Source organism: Sus scrofa, chromosome Y (genome assembly GCF_054392235.1).
Source record: "Sus scrofa isolate SSC_HxYL_T2T_F1_AM1 chromosome Y, Sscrofa_HxYL_maternal_Yorkshire_Landrace_v2.0, whole genome shotgun sequence".
Lineage (NCBI taxonomy): Eukaryota > Metazoa > Chordata > Mammalia > Artiodactyla > Suidae > Sus > Sus scrofa.
The window spans coordinates 22,749,208-22,774,893 of NC_139402.1; positions in this window are offsets into that span (position 1 = coordinate 22,749,208).

The window sequence follows — 25,686 nt, forward strand, 5'->3', positions numbered from 1 at the left end:
GGCAACCAGTTGGCCTGGAACTTTCAGAGTGAAGGAAAGTCTGCCCAGTCTGAGCTCACCTGCTCTCTACATAATGATGGCTGTTTCCCTGAATATGTGTGGAAGTTTAGGGTGCACTTTTTTTTTCAAATGCTGTATCCCAGGAAAAAAGAGTATAAAATTTCATTTGAAATTAAAGTATATGAGTGAAATAGACCCACTTCCCAAATAGTCTGCATAGTTACAACAAGGAATGGGTGAGGAAGTACACAACCTGGAAGACCATTACCTGGGAAGGAGTTTTTGGCTCAGGGAAAATGTCTACTCTCCTTTGACCTGATCTCCACATCATGCAATTTCAGAGGAAAATGGTGCCAAACAGGTGCTCTAAACCCAATCTTGCAGCAGGGAAAATGGATTGTAGGGGCCATGTTTCAATAGAACCGCCATTAAAGAATGAAGTATTTGTGACAAGTGTGCTGTTTCTTCCGTGAATACAGAATGCTCCCGAAACAAGGACACCTGCTCAGCGCTGAGACCTTGCCCTGGACAGTATCTTGAATCAAAATCTCCTATCTCTCTCTCCCTCTCAGACACTATCTCTATTTCCACTTACATTTCCTTCACTCCCTCTCTAATCCTGCTGTCACAAGAATAACTGGGGTGATCCTGGGTGAAATATCTGAGCCAAGAGAGCAGTCCATGTCTTAACCAAATTTTTCCCTCTTTCTTCCTATCCATCATCCAACCTACAAGAGGCAGTCCCAAAATAACTCCTCTGTAGGAATAGACATACATTCAAACATGGGCCATGCTCCCATCACTCTTCACATTGTCAGCCATTCACAGTGATATGCTCACAACCTCTTATATACTGTGGTCTATGTGGTCACAAATTTGATTCAGAGATCAAAAACTTTTCAACCATATTCATGGGAGGGATCTAGCAAGAATCAGTTTTCCTGAAGCAGACCACAAAGGTAAGAACAGAATTCTGGATATGCTATGAAAGTGAATCTCTAGACTCAAGGTTGGGGGATAAAGGAAATGAAGTCTGTGGCTCTTGATGTATCACTTAATCAATATCCTATCAGTGGTCTGAGCACCCTTGAATAATGGCATACCTGACAATGGCCCAGGGTGCAAGATTTCTGTCTCCCAAACACACTGTCGATTTGGAAAATTCCTCAGCATCTCTAGACCCATGAGAACCTACTCACTTCCAGGAGGGAACCCTCAATACCCTTCACTTGGAGACCTCACCACAGGGCTCCTGGAGGGTCATATGAGCGTCCATACTTCACTTCCTTACAATGGTGGAACCAAAAACAAATGGGTACTGGCCCTAGACACCACACTACAAGAGAGCACCCAAAGAGAGGGAGGGTTTGTGTTTCTCCACCTGTGGAAAATCCACCTGTCCTATACCGGTTTCATCTCAGTTAAAATTCCTTTGCTTTGAATGGCTAACATTTTGTTTCAGCTATTGAAATATATATTCATAACTGTGGTGCTTTAATTTCCCCCTTTTGAATGTCTTCCTCAGGGGTGATATTGAGGAACTCATGTTTGGTGGAGGGATTGAGACACGGTCTCCTTGTTTGTGAACTGGAATGATGTGTTTCAAATGGACATTAGGCACAATTCTTTTTTCACCTGTAGTAAAATACCTGAGGTGTTCAGCCCATTGGTACCTTTAAGATATACCGTGTTCAAAAAACAAATCTCTATAATTGATACGTAGCTTGGGAGCCCGATGAGAGGCTAAAAGAGGTGATGAGGCTAAAGAGGGAGATAATAGTCTTCGTCAAGTTGTACCACCCATCTGATGGATCATACTTTACATCAGTATCCACATACCTCCAGAACAAGAGCTCAGGCTGCCCATCGTCTAACCCTCGATGTGTGCGGGTGAGAAATTCCCACATGGGGCCCATCAGTCACCTCTCTTCTCACAGACAGGCTGTGTTGTCTCAAGGTTCGATGGGTGTATTTTCATTGCCATGGAAACCAGTTGGCCTGGACCTTTCAGAGGGAAGGCAAATCAACCCACTAGGAACCCAAATGTTCTCTACATAATGATGGCTCTCTGCTAGCATGTGTGGCACTTTAGGGTCAAATGCTTTTTCTATCACTGCATCCCATGAATGAACAGTATAAAATATCTTTTGGAAAGAAATTATGTAATTCTGAAGACCCAAAACAAAATTAGCCTGGATAATGAAATCAAGGAATGACTGAGGAAGAACCATATGAGCAGCCTTTACAGGGGAAGGGGCTTTTCCACTTAGGGAAAATAACTACTGTCCTTTAAATTGATCTTCGCATTGTGCCAAACAGAGGATTTCATGCCTACTTCCAGTGGGGGGCAGTGATTTTAATGGACACATTCCTTTTTTTTTTTTTTTCCACAGTACAGCAAGGGGGTCAGGTTATCCTTACATGTATACATTGCAATTACAGTTTTTCCCCCACCCTTTCTTCTGTTGCAACATGAGTAATGGACACATTTCTAAAATCAGGCCAAGAAGGAGTGAAAATCTCATATACAAGACTCTTGGTATATCCCTTATGTCCAAAATTCTCCTGAAACACAGACATGTGCTTGGCATTGGGATTGTGACTTTGACTGTTGCTTGTATCCAAATCTCATTTCTCTCTCTCTCCCTTCTGTCTCTCCACTTCTCACTCCTTCACTTTATCTTGCATCCTCCTGACCCAAGTTTAGCTGTGGTCATACAGGATGGCCTATTCCATCCAGGATAGAAGTCCAAGTCTTTACTCATTATTTTTTCCATTTTCTTCTGATAGGAATCAAATATAAAAGCGTTCATCTTGAAGTAACTCCTCTGTTGGTATAGAGACATTGCACCTTGTTTATCACCTCTAACTTCCCATTGTCAGCCCTTCACTTTGACTGCTATCCCTCCCACTTTTTACTGTTATACGTGGTCACATATTTGACTCAGAGGTCAACATATTTTCAACCATGAGAGCTTCCCATATGGAACCCATAATTCACCTCTCCTCTTACAGAGATGCTGTTTTTCTCAAAAGGCTCAATGGGCATAATGTAGTTTTGTGTCAAACATTTGAACTGTACCACCCTGAGGAAGACAATTTTCCCACTTGGGGACCACCTATGCTTTACATAATTATGGCTCTTTCCTTGAACATGTGTGACACTTCAGTGTCATCATGGTTATTCAAACACTTCATCCCTGGAATACGCAGCATAAAATCTCATTAGGAAAGACAATATATAAATGAAAAAGACCAACTCTCCATGTAGCCTGGAGAATGAAAATAAGTGAAGATTGAGGAAGAACACCACATGAGCAGCACTTTACAGGGGAAGGGGCTTATCTGGTCAGGGAAAATATCTATTGTCCTTTAACCAGATCTCCACAACATGACATTTGTGAAGATAAAGGTGCCAAGGAGGGGCTTTAACCCCTACTTCCAGCATGGAGACGTGATTGTAATGTACACTTTTCTAAAGTCAGGCCAAGAATGACTGAAAAATCTGGTACAATTGTGCTGGTTTTCCCTTGTGTCTGATATCCTCCTGAAACTCAGACTCCTTCTTGGCAAAGAAATGGTGCCCTTCTTGAATCAAAATCTCCTCTCTCTCTCTTTCTCTCTATTTCTATCTCTCACATGCTTGATCTTCATCTCTCTCTCTCCACTTCTCATTCCTTAACTTTCTCTCAAATCCTCCTTGCCCAAGTTTATCTATGTTGGTCCAGGATGGCATATCTCATCCAGGACAGCAGTCCAAGTCTTAACTCAATATTTTCCATTCTTCTGATCTCCTCTCAAATATGCAAGCAGTCATCCTGAAGTAACTCCTCTGTTGGTATAGAGACATTTCAACATGGCAATTCTACCCCACATTTCCAATTGTCAGCCCAACACAGTGACTGCTAAGCAACCCACTTGTACTGTATTATATGTGGACATATGATTGACTCAGAGATCAACTAATTTTCAACCACCTCCACGTGATGGCTCTAGAAAGAATGGTCTTATCTGCAGAAGACCACACCTGTATGATCAGGTCTGTAGATTTGCTGGTGAGTTTGGGCCTCTGGACTCATGCTTGGGGGATTTAGGAAATGAAGTCTGTGACTCCATGTCTCAGTGCATTAGCAACTGAGAAGTGGTCTGAGCACCCTTCAGCATGTTCTGGCTGACAATGGGACAGACTGCAAGTATTCTGTCACCTAAAGGCACTCTCTATTTGGGACATTCCTCATCCTTCTCTAGACTATCAAGGGGCAGATGAGAATGCCCTGACATCCAAAAGGAAATCCTCAAAAAACAACCTTGTAGCCCTCATCACCAGTGAAAATACATAGGAAATATCCCTGCTTCATTATCAGTAAATTTTCTCAGTTTGGGATGGTTAGCCCTATGTGTTAAGTTATAGACATGTATATTCAAAATTGCGGAGTTTTAATTTACCCTTGTTGAATATCTTTTCGAGGGGTGATATCAAGGGTCTTGCCATTGGTTGAAGGCAGAGTACCCTGGTTTCCTGTTTTGGGCTCTGGGGTTAGGTCTTTCAAGTGGACATTAGGCTCGAGTCTTGTTTCATGTGTAGGGAAATAACTAAGGTGGTCTGTTCACTGGTCACGTTAAGATATATGATGATCAAACAGCAAGCCTGTAAAATGGATGTTTTGCTTGGGAGCCTGATGAGATTGGTGGCCATGAGGCTAAAGATGGAGATAATACTATTCCTCAAATTGCATATCCCGTCTGGTGGAACATCCGTTATATCAGTATCAACATACCTCCAGAACACCAGCTCAAGTTTGCCATTGTCCAACCAGTTGTAAGAGTGAGAGCTTCCCACATGGTGCCAATCTCATCCCTCTCCTCTCACAGAGAGCCTACTGTGTCCCAAGTCTCTATGGGCATCATGCCATTCCCATGGAAAACAGTTGGCCTGGACCACTTAGAGGGAAGGCAACTCCAAACCTTGTGTGCCCACTTGTTTTCCAAATAATAATGGCACTTCCCACGAACATCAGTGGCAATTCAAGGTCAATATGGCTTTTCAAACCCTGCATTGCAGGAAGACACAGTGTAAAATCTCATTTGGAATGAAAATGTGTAATTGAAAAGAACCACTCTCCATGGATCCTAGATAATGGAAACAAGGGTAGACTGAGGAAAAACACCACATGAGCAGGACTTTATATTGGAAGGGGCATTTACACTCAGGGAATGGTGACCCCCCTGGCCACTTTAAATGTATTACATTATCTGTGGTCCCATGTTTGATGCAGAGACCAACATAATTTCAATAACGTTCCCATGAGAACTCTAGAAATATTAGCTAACATGCCACAGTCCACACCTTGTGGATTTGCTATCGAGGTGGATATCTGGACACGTGCTTAGGGATTTAGGAAATTAAGTCTGGAACTCTCCATGACTCAGAGAATTGGAAAACAAAACCGGGTCTGAGAATCCATGAGAAGGGAGGGTCTGGTTGACAATGGGCCTGAGCACAAGTATTCTGTCACCCAAAACCAGTCTCTAAATTGGACACACCTCATCTTACTCTAGACCCTCGGATTTCATATCAAGTCCCCTGTCCTCAAAGCGGGAATTCTCAAGACCCACCCTTGTCACCCCCAACACAGGGTTCTCATAAGATCAATAGAGATACACTCCTTTCCTGCCTGAGAATTGTGGACACCACAAACAAGATGGTAGTGGTCCTAGTCAACACAGTAGGAGACAGAACGCAAAGAGATATGGCTTGTACTTATCAACCTGTGAAAAATCCTCCAGAAATATACCAGCTTCATTCTTGGTAATATTCCTTTGCTTTGGATGGCTAGCAAGGTATTTCAGCTATTGATATTTTTATTCAGAAGCTTGGAGTTGTAATATCCCCCTTTGGAGTGTCCTCATCAGGGGTGATGCTGAGGACCTTCACTCTTGTTTGAAGGCATAGGGGCCTGGTTACAGGGTTTGGTCTCTGGAAATAGGTGTTCCAAGTGAGCATTAACCTTAAGTCTTTTTTCACATGTAGGAAAGTATTTGATGTGTTGAGCTCACTGGTCCCTTTTAGATACACCATGATCAAACATCAAGCTTGTATAATGGATAGTTGTCAGGAGCCTAAAGAGAGTGGTGGCCATGAGGATAAAAGTGGTGATAATACTGTTCATCAAGTTGTACCACACATCTGATGGATCATCCTTTACATCAGTATCAACATACCTACAGAAAAACACATCAGGTTGTCCATGGTCCAACCCTCGATGTATGAGAGTGAGAACATCCCACATGGGGCCCATAATGCCCCTTTCCTCTAACAGACAGCATGTTATGTCACAGAGCTCTATGGGTGTTATGCCATTGCCATGGAAACCAGTTGTCCTGGACCTTTCAGAGAGAAGGTAATTCCACCCACTAAGGCTCGGCTGCTCTCTACATGATGAGGGTTTTTCTCCTGAACATGTGTGTCACATCAGGGTCAAAGTGGTTTTTAAAACACTCTATACCACAAATACACATTATGAAATATCATTTGAAAATAAAAATATGTGATTGAAAATGACCCAGTCCCCAGTGTGCCTGGATAATGTAAACAAGGGAAGGGTAAGGAAGAAAACCACATGAGAGGACATTTACATGGGAAGGGGATTTTCCATTCAGGGTAAATATATACTGTCCTTTAACCTGATGGTCACATCATGGATTTGAGAAGATAAGGGTGAAGAACTTGGGCTTTAACCCCTATCTTCCATAAGGGAGAAGTGATTGTAATGGACACATTTCTAGAGTCAGGCCAAGTAGGATTGAAATACCTTATACCACAGTGCTGGTTTTTCCCATGTGTCTAATATCCTCCTTAAACACAGACACTTGCTTTGTGCTGAGATCCAGCTCTGGACTGTTGCTTGAATCAAAATCTCCTTTATAGATATCTCACTCTCTCTCTCTTCTACTCTCTACACGTCTCCATACTTCAATTTCTCTCAAATCCTCCTACCCCATGGTTACTTGTTGTGATGCTGTAGAAATATCTCAGCCAGGAGAGCAGTCCAAGTTTTGCCCAACATGTTCACTCCATCTTTCAATCCCCTATCAAATACACAAATTGCTGCTCAGAAAGACCTCCTCTGTTGATATAGAGACATACCAACTCAGTCATCCTACCCTCACTCTTCCCATTTTGAGTCCTTAATTGTGACCATCTGATCATCTCTTATGTTCTGTGGTATACCTTGCCCAAAATTTGACTCAGAGATCAACACCTTTTCAACCACACTCACATGAGGGCTCTATACACTATTAGCTTACCTACAGAAGACCCCACCTGGGTGATTAGGTCTTGTGGATTTACTGAAGAGGTGGATCTCTGGACTCGTAATTGGGATATTTATGAAGTGAAGACGGTGACTCTCCATGACTCAGTGAATTGGCAACCAAACAACGTTCTGAGTACACTTGAGCAGGGCCTGGCTGACAATGGGCAGACAGCAAAGTTTATGTCATCTCAAAATGGCTCTATTTTGGACAGTCCTCATTCTTCTCTAGATCCACTATTGTCAGGGCAAGATTCCCCTCGCCTCCAAGATGAAACCTCAAGACCTGCCTCTGTAATCCTTAATACAGGCTCTTATAAGATCACAAGAGAGACCCTCCTTAACTTCCTCACAATTCTGGATACCACAAACAAATTTTCAGTGGCCCTAGTCACCACACTAACTGCAAGCACACAAAGAGACAGGGCTTGGGTTATAAAACAGTTAAAAATAAAACATAAATATCTCAGCTTCATTCTCAGTAAAATTGCTTTTCTTTGGACGGCTAGTATGTGATTTCAGCTATTGATATGTATACTCAGAAGGCATGGATTTGTAATTTCCCCTTTTGGAAGGTCTTCATGAGGGGTATATATAGACCCTTTGCACTTGGTTGAAGGGAGAGGGACCTTTTTTCATAGCTTGGACTCGGGAGTGTGGTGTTTCAAATGGGCATTAGGCACGAGTCTTTTTTCTGATGTAAGAAATGACTTGAGGTTCTTGGGTCACTTGTCACATTAAGATATACCATGATCAAATATGAAGACTGGGGAACCTGATGATAGTTGTGGCCATGAGGGCAATGACGGAGGGAATACTAATCATTAAATTGTAGCATCCATCTAATGGAACATCCTTTACATCATTGTCAACATACCTCTATAACAACAGCTCAGGTGCATATAATTTAACCCTCAAAATGTGAGGGTTAGAGCTTCCCACATTGGTCCCATCATGTCTGTCTCCTCAGAGAGCCTGTTGTGTCACAAGGCTCAATGGGCATCATACCATTCCAGGGCAACCAGTTGGCCTGGGCCTTTCAGAGTGAAGGCAACTGCACTTATTCTGGGCCCGCCTGCTCTCTACAAAATGATGGTTCTTTCCCCAAACATGTATGGCACTTCAGGATCAATGAGGTTTTTCAAACACTCTATCCCATTAATTCCCAGTATAAAATATCTTTTGGAAATAAAATATGTGACTGAAAAATACCTACTCCCCAAGGAGCCTGGATAATGACCATGAGGAAAGAGCGAGGAAGATCACCACATGAGCAGCCCTTTACATGGGAAGGGGAATTTCTGCTCCTGGAAAATATCTACTGTCCTTTATCCTGATCTCCACATCATGCCATTTGAGAAGATATGGGTCCTAACCTGGTGTCTTAATTCCAGTCTTCGAGTGGGGAGCCATGATTGTAATGGAGACATTTCTAGAGCCAGTCCAAGAAGGATTGAAGAATTTGCTAAAATATTGGTGTTTTTTCCCTTGTGTCAGATAACCTCCCGAGACACATACACATGGTTGAAACTGAGATCATGCCCTGGACTCGGGTGAATCAAAATCTCCTTTATCCCTCTCTCTCTCCAGGTCTCCCTCCTTCATTTTCTCTCAAATCCTCCTATCCCAAGTTTACCTGTGGTGATCCTGGATGAAATTTCACAGTCAGGATAGCAGTCCAAATCTTTACCAAATATTTTCCCTCCATTTTCTGAATCCCTAACAAATATACATGTGGTAGTCCATAAAGAATTCCTCTGTTTGTATAAAGACATTCCACCTAGGCTATCCTATACTCACTCTTTCCACTTTAAGCCCTGAATGGTGACCACTGACCACCTCATTTTATGTGCTATATGTTGTCCTTTTTGACTCAGGATCAACATATTTTCACCCACATTCACATGAGGGATCCTGCAAGGATTAGGCTCCCTGCAGCACACCACACATCAGGTCTTGTGGATTTGCTTGGGAGATTGATCTCTGGACCCCTGCTTTGGAGATTTAGGAAAAGAAGTCTGGCAGCAAATGGGCCAGAGCACATGTTTTCATTAACCAAATACCATTCTATACTTGTGACACTTCTCATCCTTCTCTAGACCTATGATTTGCAGGGATAGAGTCCCATCTCCTCCAAGAAGTAAACTTCAGATCCATTCCAATGAAGCCGACGTGACAGGGCTCACATAGGATCAGAAGAGAGATATTTCTTCCCTTCTTGAAACTTCTGATCCCCACAAAGAAGCTGACAGTGGCCCTAGTCACCACATTTACAGGCATCACACAAAGATAGAGGCCTTGTGATATCAAGCTATGGCAATTTCACCAGAAATATCTCAGATTCATTCTTGATAAGATTACTATGATTTGGAGTGCTAGCCTGTGATTTCATGTATGGACAAGCATATTCAGTAGCATGGAGTTTTAATTTCCCCCTTTTGAATGTCTTCTTTACCGTTGATATTGAGGGCCTTGCATTGGCTTAAGGAAATGGGGACTGGTTTCATGGTTTGGGCTCAGGAATGTGTTAAAAATGGGCATTAGGCACGAGTCTTTTATCACATGTAGGAAAAGACTTGAAGTGCTCGGTTCACTGGTTCCTTTAGAATATACTATAATCAAACAGCAAGACTGTATAATTGATATTTAGCTTGGTAGACAGATGAGAGTGGAGGACAAGCGTCTACAACGGAGATGATACTGTTCTTCAAAGAGTACCACTCATCTGATGGATCATCCTTTACTTCAGTACAAACATACCTCCAGAAAAACAGCTCAGGTTGTCCATTATCCATCCCTCAATGTGTGAGTGTGAGAGCTTCCTTCATGGCGCCAATCACCCCTCCGTTCTCACAGAGAGCCTATTGTGTCCTAAGGCTTGATGGTCATCATGCATTTGGCATGGCAACAAGGTGGCCTGGAGCTTTCAGAGTGAAGGCAACTGCACACGTCTGGGAGAACATGCTCTCTACAAATTGATGGTTTTTTCCGCAGACATATTTGGCACTTCAGGGTCAATGAGGATTTTCAAACACTGCATCCAAGGAATACCCAGTATAAAAATCTCATTTGAAAAAAAAGTGACTGAAAAAGACCCACTCCCCAAAGAGCCTGGATAATGAAAATGAGGAATGACTGAGGAAGGACAGCTCATGAGAAGTCATTTACAGTGGGAGGGGCTTTTCAGCTCAAGGAAAATATCACCTGTCCTTTAACCAGATCTCCACATCATGCCATTTGAGAAGATAAGGATGCCAAACAGGGACTTCAACCCCTATATTCCAGCGGGGAGCAGTGAATGTACTAGACATATTTGTAGAGTCAGGCCAAGAATGAGTGAATAATCTGCATCAATTGTGCTTTATTTTCCCTTGTGTTGGCTATAATCCTGAAACAGACACAGGGTTATCCATGTGATACTGCACTGGAGTGATGCTGGAACAAAAATCACTTTTATATCTATCTCTATTTCTCTCTCCCTTTCTCTCTTTCCCTCTTGTTATCAACTCTTCTACCTTCTTCACTTTCTCTCTAATCCTGCTGCCCCATGTTTAACTGTGGATATTCTGGGTGAAATATCTCAGTCAGGATAGAAGTCCAAGACTTTAACAAACTTTTCCCTCCAAATTTGCATCCACTTTCAAATATGCAATCTGTGCTTCAGTAATAACTCCTCTGTTGGTATGGAGACATTCCAACTCGTCCAACATACCCCCACTTTTCCCATTGTCATCCCTTTCACATTGAGCCCCTGAACACCTCATATGAATGGCATTATACTTGGTCCCATATTTTACTCAGAGATCAACACATTTTCTACCAGGTACTCATGAGGGGTCCTGCAAGAATTAGCTTTTCTTCATCAGCCCAAACCTGGATGATCAGGTCTGTGGATTGGCTGTGGAGGTCGACCTCTGGAATCATGTTTGGGGGGTTTAGGAAATGAAGTCTGCGACTCTCCATGTCTCAGGGAATTGGCAACAGAACACCCATCTGTGCACCCTTGAGAATAGCCTGGCTGAAAATGGGTCATAGTACAATTTCGGTCACCCAAAACCAGGCTCCCTTTTGGACAATCCTCATACTTCTCTAGACCCTTGATTGTCAGGGCCAGATTCCCCTCTCCTCCAAGAGGCAAACGTCAAGATCATCCAAATGAAGCCCTCACCACAGGATTCATGGAGGAGCAGAAGAGAGATACTCCGTCCCTTCCTGGCAAGTGTGGACACCACAAACAAGCGGGCAGTGGCACTAGTCAGCACACTAATAGCCAGCACTAAAAGAGACAGGGCTTGAGTTTTTCGACCTGTGGAAAATCCACCTGAAATGTCCCAGGTTCCTTCTCAGTACCATACCTTTGCTATGATGGCTAGCCTGAGATTTCATCTATTAACATCTATATTCATAAGAGTGGAGTTGGAAATTCCCCCTTTTGAATGTCTGCTTCTGGGGTGATATCAAGGGTCTAGCTCTTGGCTGAAGGCAGAGTGGCCTGGTTTCATGGTTTGGGCTCTAGAATTAAATGTTAAAAATGGGAGTTAACAGGAGTATTTTTTTCAAATATAGGAAAAATCTTGAAGTATTCATCTCACTCGTTCCTTTATGATACACCATGGTCAGACACAAAGCCTATATAAATAGATATTTAGCTTGATAGGCTGATGAGGGTGGTGGACAGAAGGCTACAATGGAGGTAACACTGTACTTCAAAGTGTACCACCAATCTTATGGGTCATCCTTTACATCAGTAGCAACATTCCTCCAGAAAAACACCTCAGGTTTCCCATCATCCGTCCCTCATGGCATGAGGGTGAGAGATTCCCCCATGGGGCCCATCAAATACATCTCTTCTCACAGAGATCCTGTTGTGTCACAAGGCTCGATGGGTGCCATGACATTGCTCTGGCACCAAGGTGGCCTGGACCTTTCAAAGGGAAGGGAATTCCACCCCTGTAGGCCCACCTGCTCTTATCTTAAAAATGGCTATTTCCCTGAACAGGTGTGGCAATTCAGGGTCAACGTGCACTTTCAAACACTGCCTACCAGGAATGCACATTATAAAATATCATTAGGAATGAAAATATGTGCATGAAAAATACCCACTCCCCATTTGTACTAGATAATGTAAACAAGGAAAGACTGAGGAAGAACACCACATGAGCAGCCATTTACAGCAGAAGGGGCTTTTTTTGGGGGGGGGTGAATTCTATTTTTTTTTATTTTATTTTCCCACTGTACAGCAAGGGGGTCAGGTTATCCTTACATGTATACATTACAATTACAGTTTTTCCCCCACTATTTCTTCTGTTGCAACATGAGTATCTAGACATAGTTCTCAATGCTATTCAGCGGGATCTCCTTGTAAATCTATTCTAGGTTGTGTCTGATAAGACCAAGCTCCCGATCCCTCCCACTCCCTCCCCCTCCCATCAGGCAACCACGAGTCTCTTCTCCAAGTCCATGATTTTCTCTTCTGAGGAGATGTTCATTTGTGCTGGATATTAGCTTCCAGTTATAAGTGATATCATAAAAAAGGATGACATAATGTCATTTGCAGCAACATGGATGGAACTAGAGAATCTCATACTGAGTGAAATAAGCCAGAAGGGGCTTTTTGGCTCAGGGAAAATATCAACTGTCCTTTAACCTGATCTCAAAAATATGACGTTTGAAAAAATGAGTGCCAAACAGGGGCTTTAGCCCCTATCTTCCAGGGGGATTCAGCGATTGTAATGGACACATTTCTAGAGTCATGCCAAGAATGAGTTAAGAATCTGGTACGAGTGCTGGATTTTTCTTGTCACATATCTTTCTGAATCACAGATGCTTGCTTGGCTGTGAGGTTTTGAACAGGTCTATAGCTTGACTCAAAATCTCCTCTCTCTCTCTCTCTCTCCCTCCTTCCCTCTATCTCACCACTTCTCCCTCCTTCAATTTCTCTTGAATCATCTTGTCCCATATTTACCTGAGGTGATTTTGGATGTAATATCTCAGCAAGGATATCAGTCCAAGTCTTTACCCAAAATTCACCCTCTATCTTCTCATCCCCTGTAAAATATACAATTGGTGGTCCAAATATAACTCCTCTGTTCATATGGAGACATTGCAACTCGGCCACCAGCCCACACTCTTCCCATTATCAGCCCTGCTCAGTAAGGGGCTGACGACCTCCTATGTACTATTGTGTATGTGGTCCCATATTTGACTCAGAGATCAACACATTTTCTACCATGTTCACATGAGGGACCTAACAAGAATTATCTTGCCTTCAGGAGATAATACTGCTCATCAAATTTACCACACAACTCATTGTATTGTGTCCTTTACATTGTGGATTGTCCTTTACATCATTATCAATATATATCCATAACAAAAACTCAGGATGCCCATCATTCAAAACTTCAAAGTGTGAGGGTGAGAGCTTCTCAAATGGGCTCAAACACACCCTGTTGCTCTCACAGTGTGGCTTTTGTGTCACAAGTCTCAATGGGCATCCTGCCAATGCCTTGGCAAACATTCAGCCTGGAACATTCAGACGGAAGGCAAACTGCCCACGCTGGGCCCACCAGTTCTCTACATAACGATGGATTTTTCCACGATCATGTGTGCAATTTCAGGGCAATGATGTTGTTCATACACTGCACCCCACGAAAACACATTATCAAATCTCGTTTGGAATAAAATTATGTGATTGAAAAAGACCCATACCCAAAGTAGCCTGGATAGTGTAAACAAGGAAAGAGTGTGGAAGAACAACACATATGAAGAACTTTACATGAGAAGTGTGTTTTATGCTCAGGGACTATGTGTAGTGCCCTTTAATATGATCAACACACCATGACATTTGAGAAGATAAGGGTGACACAAAGGGTCTTTAATACCAGTCTTCCTGCGGGGAGGAGTGATCATAATGGATATATTTCTAGAGTCATGCCAAGAATGAGTGAAGTATCTGGTACAAGAGTGCTGGGTTGTCCCTTGTGTCTGATATCCTCCCAAAACCCTGACATCTGCTGGGTTATGATGTTCTGCCCTGGACTGATATTGAATACAAATCTCCTTTACCTCTCTCTCTTTCCTAAATCTCTCTCTCTCTGCCTCACTCTCTCTCTCACCACTTAACTCTCCTTCAATTTCTCTTAAATACTCTTCCCCCAAGTTTGCCTGTGGCGATCCTGTGTGTAATATCTCAGCAAGCATATAATTCCAAGGCTTTCCACACCATTTCCCTCTGCCTTCTTTTTGTCTATCCAATATACAAGTGGTGGTCCAGAAGGAAATCCTATGTTAGTATTGAGACATTACATCTCAGCCATCCTACCAACCTCTTCCCATTGTCAGTCCTGCACATGGACCCACTGACCACCTCATCTGTACTGCAGTTTTTGTGGTTCCATATTTGACTCAGATCAACATATTTTCAACCAGATTCACATGAGGGTTCTAGCAAGTATAAGCATGTCTGAAGCAGTCCCCACATGGATAATCCTGACTTGTGGACTCGCTGTTGTGATGGATCTCTGGACTTGTGCTAGAGGGATTTAGTAAATAAGACTCTGACTCTCCATGTGACAGTGAATTGGCTTCTAAACACTGCTCTAAGCACCCTTGAGTATGGCCTGGCTAAAAATGAGCCAAAGCACATTTATTAAGTCACCCAAAACCAGTCTCTCTTTGGGATACAACTCATCCTTCTCTAGACTCTCCATGGGCAGGGCTGGTTTCCCCTCTTCTCCGAGAGTGAAAACTTAAGACTCTCCAATTGAAGCCCTCACCACAGGATTCATGGAGGATCAGATGTAAGTGTCTCCTTCCCTTCCTGAAAATTGTGCATAGCACAAACAAGCTGGTAGTCCTGCTAGTCAACACAGTAACAGCCAGCACCAAAGGACAGAGGGCATCTCCTTATCCACCTATGAAATATTCACCAGAATTATCCCAGCTTTCTTCTCAGTAAAATTCCTTTGCTTTAGAGGGCTAGCCTGAAATTTCAGCTATTGACATGTACATTCTGAAGCATGGATTTGTAATTTCCCCCATTTTAATATCTTCATCAATTTTGATAACAAGGGCCTCACACTTGGTTGAACCCAGAGTGGCCTGGATTCATGGCTTCATCCCTGGAATGGGGTGTTTCAATCATGCATTAGGCACGTGTCTTTTTTCACATGTATGAAAAGAATTGACGTGGTCAGGACCCTGTTCAGTGTAGGATATAACATGATCAAAAATAATGCCCATATAATCGATTTTTACAGTGGTAGACTGATAAGAGATTTGGCCATGAGGATAAAAATGGAGACAATACTGTTGGTCAAATTGTATCATATATCTGATGGATCTTCCTTTACATCAGTATCAGCATATTTTCAGAACAAGAGATCTGGATGCCCATCATCCAACCATCGTTGTGTGAGGGTGAGAGCTTCCCAAATGGGTTTACACATGCCCCTTTGCTCTCACAGTGAGGCAATTGTGTCACAAGGCTTGGTGGGTGTCATGCCATTGCTATGGCAACCAGTCAGCCTGGGACATTCAGACGGAAGGCATACCACCCACTCTGGACCAACCTTCTCTGTATATAATGATGGTTTTTTGGTAAACATCTGTGGCATTTCTGGGTTAAAGTTGTTGTTCAAAAAATATATCCCACAAACACGCAGTATCAAAAGTCATTTGGAATGAAAATGTATAATTGGAAATGACCCATTCCCCAAGTTGCCTGGATAACGAAAACAAGTAAAGACTGTGGAAAAACACAACATAGTGAAGAACATTACATGTGTTTTGTCATGGAATGTGGTTTTCTGCTCAGGTACATTATACATTGTCCTTTAATGTGATCAACACATTATGCCATTTGAGAAGATAAGGGTGACAAAATGGGCCTTTAATAGCTATCTTGCAGTTGGGAGCAGTAATTGTAATGAACACATTTCTAGAGTCTTGACTTGAAGGAGTGATGAATTTGCTACAAGAGTTCTGGGTTTTTCCTTGTGTCAGATATCCTCCTGATATCCAGACATCTGCTTGGTGATGAAGTTCTGCCATTGACTAATTCTTGAATCAAAATATCCTTTACCTCTCTCTCTCTCTCTTTCCTGTCTCCATCTTTTTTTTTCTCTCTCTCACTCTGCCTCACTCTCTCTCACCACTTCAACCTCCTTCACTTTCTCTCAAATCCGCTTGCCCCACGCTTACCTGTGTTGATCCTGGAAGTAACATATCTTCCAGGATATCAGTCCAGGGTTTTACCCACCATTTCCCTCAGTCTTCTGATTACCTGGCAAATACAAAGGCAGTGGGAGAGAAGGTAATCATCTGTTCACATAGAGACATTCGAACTTGACCATCCTACACACCTCTTTCCACAGTCAGAATTTCATAGGGCCCCAAAGACCTCCTCAAATAAACTGCAGTATATGAGGTCCCATATTTGACTCAGCGATCAACACATTTTCAAAGGCCCACATGAGGGCTCTAGCAATAATAAGCTTACCTGAAGAAGAATCCACATGGATGATCAGGTCTTGTGGATTTGCTGGTGTGGTAGATCTCTGGACTCATGCTTGGGGGATTTAGGAAATAAAGTCTGAGACTCTCCAGGTATCAGAGAATTAGCACCCCAAAACTGGCCTAAGCACCCTTGAGGAGGGCCTGGTCAAAAATTGGCTGAAGAGCATTTATTCTGTCTGCAAAACCGGTCTGTATTTGGGACACAACTTATCCTTCTCTAGGCATGCAATTTTCAGGGCCAGAGTCCCTTCTCCTCTAGGATCGGAACCTCAAGATCCTCCAAATAAATCCCTCACAAAGGGTTTATGCAGAGTCATTAATGAGACCATCCTTCCCTTCCTGACAATTGTGAATACCACAAAAAAAGCTGGCAGTGTCCCTAGCTAACACACTAACTGCCAGCACACAAAGATACAGGGCTTGTGCTTATCAATCAGTGAAAGTCCACCAGAAATATTGCAGTTCCATTCTCAGTAAAATCCCATTGATTTGGACAGCTTGTTTGAAATTTCTGCTACTGACCTGTATAATCTGATGGGTGGAGTTGTAACTTCCCACTTTGGAATGTCTTCATGTGTGATATCAAGTATTTCGCACTTGGATGAACCCAGAATGGCCTGGATTCATGGTTTTGTCTCTGGAATGAGGCATTTCAAACCGGCATTAAGTACATGTCTTTTTTCACATCTATGAAAGAACTTAACATGGTCAGCTCCCTGGTCACATCTGGACAGACCATGGTCAAAAATCACACCTCAATAATCGATGTTTAGCATAGTACTGATGAGAGAGTTGGACATGTGGTTAAAAATGGAGATAATACTGTTAGTCAAAATGTACCGCACATCTGACGGATCATCCTTTACATAGGTATCAACATACATCCAGAACAAGAGTTCAGGGTTCCTGTTTTCCAACCCATGTGGTGTGAGGGTGGGAGTTTCCCACATGGTGCCCACATCACACCTCTAGTCACACAGAGGTTGTTGTGCTACAAGGATCTAAGGGCATCATGATATTACTGTGGCAATCAGTTGGTCAGGATCTTTCAGAGGGAAGGGTCTGCTTGGGGCCCACCTTCCTTCTACATAATGATGGCTCATTCCCTGAACATCTGTGGTGCTTCAGGAAAGATGTGCTGCATTCCAGGAATACAAAGTATAAAATCTCTTTTGGAAAGAAAATATGAGATTGAAAATGACACACTCTCTATATACCTGGATAATGAAAACGTGGAAAGACTAAGGAAAAACACCGAATGAGCAGCACTTTAGAGGGGAAGGTGGTGTTCCACTCAGTGAAAATATCTACTGTCCTTCAACCTCATCTCCGGATCATGCAATTTGAGAAGATAAGTGTGCCAAACAAGGGCTTTAAACTCGATTTTCCATTGAGGGGAAAGGGTTGTAATGGGTGCCTTTCTAGAGTCAGGCCAAGAAAGAGGAAAGACTCTGGTACAAGAGTGCCGGTTTTACTCTTGTTTTGGGTATGTCCTTGAAAAACAGACACGTGCTTGTCACTGAAATTCTGCACTGGACTACAGCATGACTCAAAATCTCCAACAACTCTTTCTCTCACTCTTTCCCTGCCTCCATCTCTCTCACCACTTCTCCATCCTGGATTTTCCTTGAATCTTCTTACCCTACGATTACCTGTGGTGATCCTGGCTGTCATATCTCAGCCAGGATATTACTCCAAATTTTAAGGGAACACATTCCCTTTGTCATCTTATTCCCCATTAAATATGCAAATGGAAGTCCAGAAAGAAATCCTCTGTTAATATAGGGATATTCCAACTCGGCCATCCAACCCATGTTCTTCCCACTGTCAGCCATGCTAGTGACATGATAACCACCTCATATGAACTGCAGTATATGTGGTCCCATACTTGACTCACAGATCAACATATTTTCAACCATGTTCACATGAGGGCTCAGGCAAGAATTATCTTACTTGCAGAAGACCTTACCTGGATCAACAAGTTTTCTGGATATGCTTGCGAGGTGGATCTATGGATTCATGCTTGTGGCATATAGGAAAAGAAGTCTGTGATGCTCCATATCTAAGTGATTTAGCATCCAAAAAACTGTCTGATCCCCATTGAACAGGGCCTGGCTGACAATGAGCCAGAATGCAAGGCTTCTGTTACCCAAATCCAGGCCCTCTTTGGGACCCTCCTCATCCTTCTCTAAACAGTCTATTTTCTGGGCAAGAGTCTCATCTCCTCAAAGCGGAAACCTCACATCACTCTACTTGAAGATCTCACCCTAGGACACACAGAGGATCATAAGAGCGACCCTTCTTACCTTTCTGTCATTAGGGGACAACCAAAAAATCGCTGGCAGTTCCCTAATAACCACAATAACATCCAGTACCAAAAGAGACAGAGGTTGTGCATATGAACCTGTGAAATATCCACAGGAAGTATACCAGCTTCATTATCAGTACAATTCCTTTTGGGGGGCTGATAGTCTGATTTCAGCTATTGACATGTATTCAGAAACCTGGAGTTGTAATTTCCTTCTTTTGAATATCTCCAGGGGTGATATTGATGGCCTCTCTCTTGGTCGAAGGCAGAGTGGTCTTTATTCTTGGTTTTGGACCTGGAATGAGGTGTTTCCAATGGGCATTCGGCATGACTCTTTTGAAACATGTAGGAAAATACTTGATGTGGTTGGCACTATGGTCCCTTTAAGAGGTACCATGATCACGCTGCTATCATGTATAATCAATTTTTAGCTCAGGAACCTGATGACTGTGGTTTCCATGCAGCTAAATATGGAAATAATACTCTTCATCAAATTTTACAACACATCTGATTGATCTTCCATTACATCAGTATCAGCATACCTCCAGAACAACAGTTCAGTGTGCCCCTCTTCCAACCCTCGATGTAAGAGGGTGAGTGCTTCCCAAATGGGCTCAAACATGCCCTGTTGCTCTCACAGGGAGGCTACTGTTTCACATGGCTCAATGGGCAACATGCCATTGCCGTGGCAAACAGGTGGCCTGAAATGGTCAGACAGAAGGCAAACCACCCAATCTGGGCCCACCTGTTCTCTACATAATGATGGCAGTTTCCACGGACATGTGTGGAATTTCGGGGTCAAGATGTTGTTCAAATATTTCATGCCACGTATACACGGTATAAAATCCCAGTTAGAATAAAAACATGTGATTGAAAAAGACCTACCCACAAAGTAGCCTGGATAATGAAAACAAGGAAAGAGTGTGGAAGAACAACACATACAAAAAAAAAATTACTTGGGAAGGCTGTTTTCTGCTCAGGGATTTTATATAGTCATTTAAACTGATTGACACATCATGCCATTTGAGAAGATAAGGGTGACTAACTGGGTCTTTAATACCAAACTTAGAGCTGGGAGCTGTGAATGTGATGGATATTTGTCTAGAGTCATGCCAAGAACAAGTAAAGAATCTGGTATGAGAGTGTTGGGTTTTCCCTTGTATTGGCTATCCTACTGAAACAGAGATATCTGCTTGGGACAGACATTTTGCCCTGGACTGATGCTTGAATCCAAAACTCATTAACATTTCTCACTCTCTTTCTTATCTCTCTCTTTCTGTCCATTTCCCAATTTCTCTCCCTCTCTTGCTGTTGCTCTGCCTCCCTCTCTCTCACCACTTCTACCTCCTTCACTTTCTCTCAAATCCTCTTGTGCCCAGTTTACATGCGTTGATTCTGAATGTCATATCTCAGCCAGGATATCTGTCCAAGCCTATACACAAATTTTTCCCTCCGTCTTCTGATTCCCAGTTAAATATACAAGAGGTTGTCCAGAAAGAATTCCACTGAGCATATAGAGACATTCCATCTTGGCCATTCAACCCCAACTCTTCCCATTCGCAGCCCTGCACAGTGACCTGTTGACCACCTCATATGTACTGCAGTGTATGTGGTGCCATAACTGACTCTTAGATAAATATATATTCAACCAGGTTCACATGAGGGATCTAGAAAGAATTAGCTTATCTGCAGTGGACACCACCAGGGTCATCATGTCTTGTGGATATGCTGAGGAGGTGGCTCTCTGGATTTGTGCTTGTGGCACTTAGGAAAAAATCCTGTGACACTCCATGTCTCAGTGAATTGGCATCCAAACCACTCTCTGAGCACCCTCGAACAGGGGTTGGCTGACAATGGGCCAGAGTGCAATTTTTCTGTCACCCAAATCCAGTCTCCTTTTGGATCCCTCCTCATCCTACTCTAGGCAGTCAATTTTCAGAACCAGAGTCGTATCTCCTCCAAGAGTGAAACCTCAGGTCATTCCACTTGAAAATCTCACCACAGGACACACAGAGTTTCATGAGAGAGAGACTCTTTATCTTCCTGACAGTTGGGAACACCACAAAATAGCTGGCAGTATCCCTAATCACCACACGAACTGCCAGTGCCAAAAGAGACATTGCTTGTGCATAACAACCTGAGAAATACATAGAGGAAATATCCCAGCTTCATTGTCAGTACTATTCCTTCTTTGGGGGATGGCTAGCCTGTGATTTCAGCTATTGACCTGTGTATTCAGAATCATGGATTTGTAATTTCCCCCTTTGAATATCTCCTTCAGGGGTGATATTGAGGGCCTCACACTTGGTTGAAGGCAGAGGGGTCTTGATTCTTGGATTGGGCTGTGGAATGAGGAATTTCAAATGGGCATTAGGCAAGAGTCTGTTTTCACATGTACAAAAATACTTGAGTTGCTTGGCACACTGGGCCCTTAGGATATACCATGATTAAACCGCTATCCTGTTTTGTAGAGTTTTATCTCAGGAACATGGTGAGAGAAAGATGGAGATAATACTTTTTGTCAAGTTTTACCACACTTCTGATGGATCTTCCTTTACATCAGTATCAACATACTTACAGAACAACAGCTCAGGTTGCCCATCATACAAACCTCGATGTTTCAGGGTGAGTGCTTCCCAAATGTGCTCAAACATGCCCCTTTTCCCTCACAGGGAGGGTATTTTGTCACAAGGCTCCATGGGCATTATGTCATTGCTTGGCAACCAATTGGCCTGGTACATTCAGACAGAAGAAAACCCTCCCACTCTGGGCCCACCAATTCTCTACATAGTGATGGCTTTTTCCATGAACATTTTTGGCATTTTGTTGTCAATGTTTTTTAACCACTGCATCCCAAGAATACACAGTATCAAATCTCATTTGGAATGAAAATATGTGATTGAAAAAAACACACTTCCCAAGTAGCTTGGATAATGATAACAAGGAATGAGTGTGGAAGAACATCACATATGAAGAACTTTATATGGGAAAGGGGATTTCAACTCAGGGAGTATATCTACTCTCCTTTAATCTGATCTGCACATCATGCCATTTGAGACGATAAGGGTAAAAAAAGGGTCTTTAATACCGATCTTCCTGTGTGGAGCCATGATTGTAATGGATACATTTCTAGAGTCATGCTAAGAGCGATTGAAAAATCTGGTAGAAGTATGGTGAATTTTCACTTTTATCAGATACCTCCTGAAACCCAGACATCTGTTTTGGGCTGAAGTTCTACCATGGAATGATGCCTGAATCCAAATTTCTTTACATCTCTCCCTCTGTCTCTCTGTCTCCCAATCTCTCTATTCACTTCACCCTCCTTCATATTCTTGAAATCCTCTAGACCCATGTTTAACTGTGGTGATACTGGATGAATTATCTCAACCAGGATATCAGTCCAAGTGTTTACACACAATTTCCCTCTGTGTTCTGTTTCCCTGTAAAATGTAAAAGTAGTGGTCCAGAAAGAAATCCTCTGTTTGTATAGAGACATTCCATCTCGGCCATCATACACATATCATGCCATTGTCAGCTCTACACAGTGACACACTGAATATCTCATATACACTGCAGTTTAGGTTGTCCCATATTGCACAGATAAAAGCACTTCTAAAACGAGGTTCACATGAGGGCTGTAGTAAGTATTAGCTTATCTGAAGAAAACCCCATATGGATGATCAAGTTTTGTGGATTTGCTGGGATGGTGGATATCTGGATTAGTTCTTGGGGGATTTAGGAAATAAAGCTTGTGTCTCTATATGTCTCAGTGAATTGGCATCAAAGTATTGGTGTAACCAAAGTTGAGAAGGTTCTGCTTAAAAATGGACCAAAATGCTTTTACTCTGTCATCCAAATCCAGTCTTCTTTGGGACACACCTCTTCATTCACTACACCCTCAACTGGCAGGGCTGAAGTCCCCTCTCCTCCAAGAAGGGAACCTCAAGAGTCTCCAATTGAAGCCCTAAACACAGGGCTCATAGAGGTTCAGAATTGAGAACCTCCTTCCCTTCCTGACAATTATGGATACCACAAACAAGCTGGCAGTGTCCCTAGTCAACACACTAACAGCCAGCACCCAAAAACACAGGGATTCTGCTTATCAACCTGTGGAATATACAACAGAATTATCCCAGCTGCCTTCTCAGTAAAATTCTTTTCTTTGGGTGGCTATCCTTAAATTTCAGCTATTGACACACATATTCTGAAGCGTGGAGTGGTAATTTCCCACTTTTATATGTCTTCTTCATGTGTGACATCAAGGCCTCACACTTGGTTGAAACCAGAGTGTCCTGGATTCATGGTTTAGTCTCTGGAGTTAGGTGTATTTCAAACATGAATTAGGCACGTGCCTATTGGCACATGTATGAAAAAACTTGAGGTGATCAGCTCACTGGTTACTTTAGGATATGCCATGTTCAAAAATCATGCCTGTATTGTTGATCAGTAGACTGATGACAGATTTGGCCATGAGGTTAAAAACAGAGATAATACTCTTAATCAAACGTTTCCACACATCTGAAGGATCATCATTTACATCAGTATCAATATCCCTCCAGAACAACTGTTCAGGGTGTTCATCTTAAAACCCTCATAGTGTGAGGGTGAGAGCTTCCCACACGAGGCCAATCATGCACCTCTACTCCCACAGAGAGGCTGTTGTGTTACAAGGATCTATGGGTATCATGATATTACCATGGCAATCAGTTGGTTGGGACCATTCAGTAGGAAGGCAACCCTGCCCACTCAGGGTCCAACCTGCTCTCTACATAATGATGGCTCTTTCCCTGAACATCTGTGGAGCTTCAGGATTAATGTGCTTGGTAAAACACTGCATCCGAGGAATGCACAGAATAAAATCTCTTTTGGAAAGAAAATATGAGATTGAAAAAGACAACCTCCCATGTTTCCTGGAAAAGGAAAACAAGGAAAGACGAAGGAAAAACACACAGTGAGCCCCCCATTAGAGTGGAACGATATTTTCCCCTCAGTGAAAATATCTACTGTCCTTCAACCTCATCTCCAGATCATGTCGTTTGAAAGATAATGGTGACAAGGAAGGGATTTAAAACCTATTTTATATAGAATGAAAAGGATTGTGATGGACATATTTCTACAGTCAGGCCAAGAAAGAGGGAAAACTCTGGGACAGAAGTGCTGGTTTTTCCCTTGTGTCAGGTATCTTCCTGAAATACAGACTTTCTTGGCACTGACATAATTCATTCGACCAGACCTTGAATCAAAATCTCCTTTATCACCCTCTCTCTCTCTCTATCTCTCAATCTCTCTCTTTCTCTCTCTCTGTCCCTCTTTCTCACTGTCTTTCTCTGCCATACTCTCACTTACCATTTCTCCCTCCTTCACTTTCTCTCAAATCCTCTTGCCACAAGTTTAAATATGGTAAATTTGTATGTAATATCTCAGCAAGGATATCAGTCCAAGACTTTACCCAACATTTACCTCTGTTTTCTGATTCCCTAACAAATATAAAAGCACTGGTCCAGAAAGAATTCCACTGTTTATATAGAGACATTCCATCTCAGCCATCCAACCCACACACTTTCCAATGTCAGTCCTGCACAGTGAAACACTGACCACATAATAAGTATCATGGTTTACTTGGGCCAATATTTGACTCAGAAATCAACACATTTACAACCATGTTCACATGACGGCTCTAATAAGAATTTGATTACTAGCAGCAGAAACCACCTGGATCATCAGCTCTTGTGGATAAGCTGGGGAGGTGAATCTGTGGACTCGTGCTTGTGGCATGTAGGAAAAGATGTCTGTAACTCTCCATGTCTCAGTCAATTGGCACCCATAAAACTGTCTGAGCACACTTGATCAGGACCTGGCTAACAATGGGCCATAGTGCACGGTTTCTGTCACCCAAAACTAGTCTCTCTTTGGTACCCTACTCATCCGTCTCTAGACAGTCAATTGTCAGGGCCAGAGTCTCATCCCCTCCAAGGAAGAAACCTCAAGTCTCTCCACTTGAAGATACCCCCACAGGGCTCACAGAGGATCATAAGAGAGACACTCGTTACCTCCCTGCAAATTGAGGACACTACAAAAGAGATGGCCAGTGGTCCCCATCACAGTACCTGCCAGTCCAAAAACACAAAGAGCTTGTGCATAACAACCCGTGAAATATATACAGGAAATAGCCCAACCTCATTCTCAGTATAATTCCTTTGTTTTGGACAGCTAGCCTATAACTTCAGCTATTGATGTGTGTATTCAGAATCATGGAGTTGTCATTTACCCATTTTGAATATCTACTTTGGGCATGATATTGGTGTCCTCACACTTGGTTGAAGTCAGAGAGGTCTTGATTCTTTGGGCTCTGGAATGAGGTGTTTCAAATGGGCATTTGGCAAGAGTCTTTTTTTCACATTTTGGAGAATACTTGAGTTGGTCGGAACACTGGTCCCTTTCAGATATACCCTGATCAAACAGCTATCCTGTAAAATCAATTTTTAAATAAGGACCCTGATGAGTGGTAGTACTGAGGCTAAAATGGAGATAATACTGTTCGTCAAATTG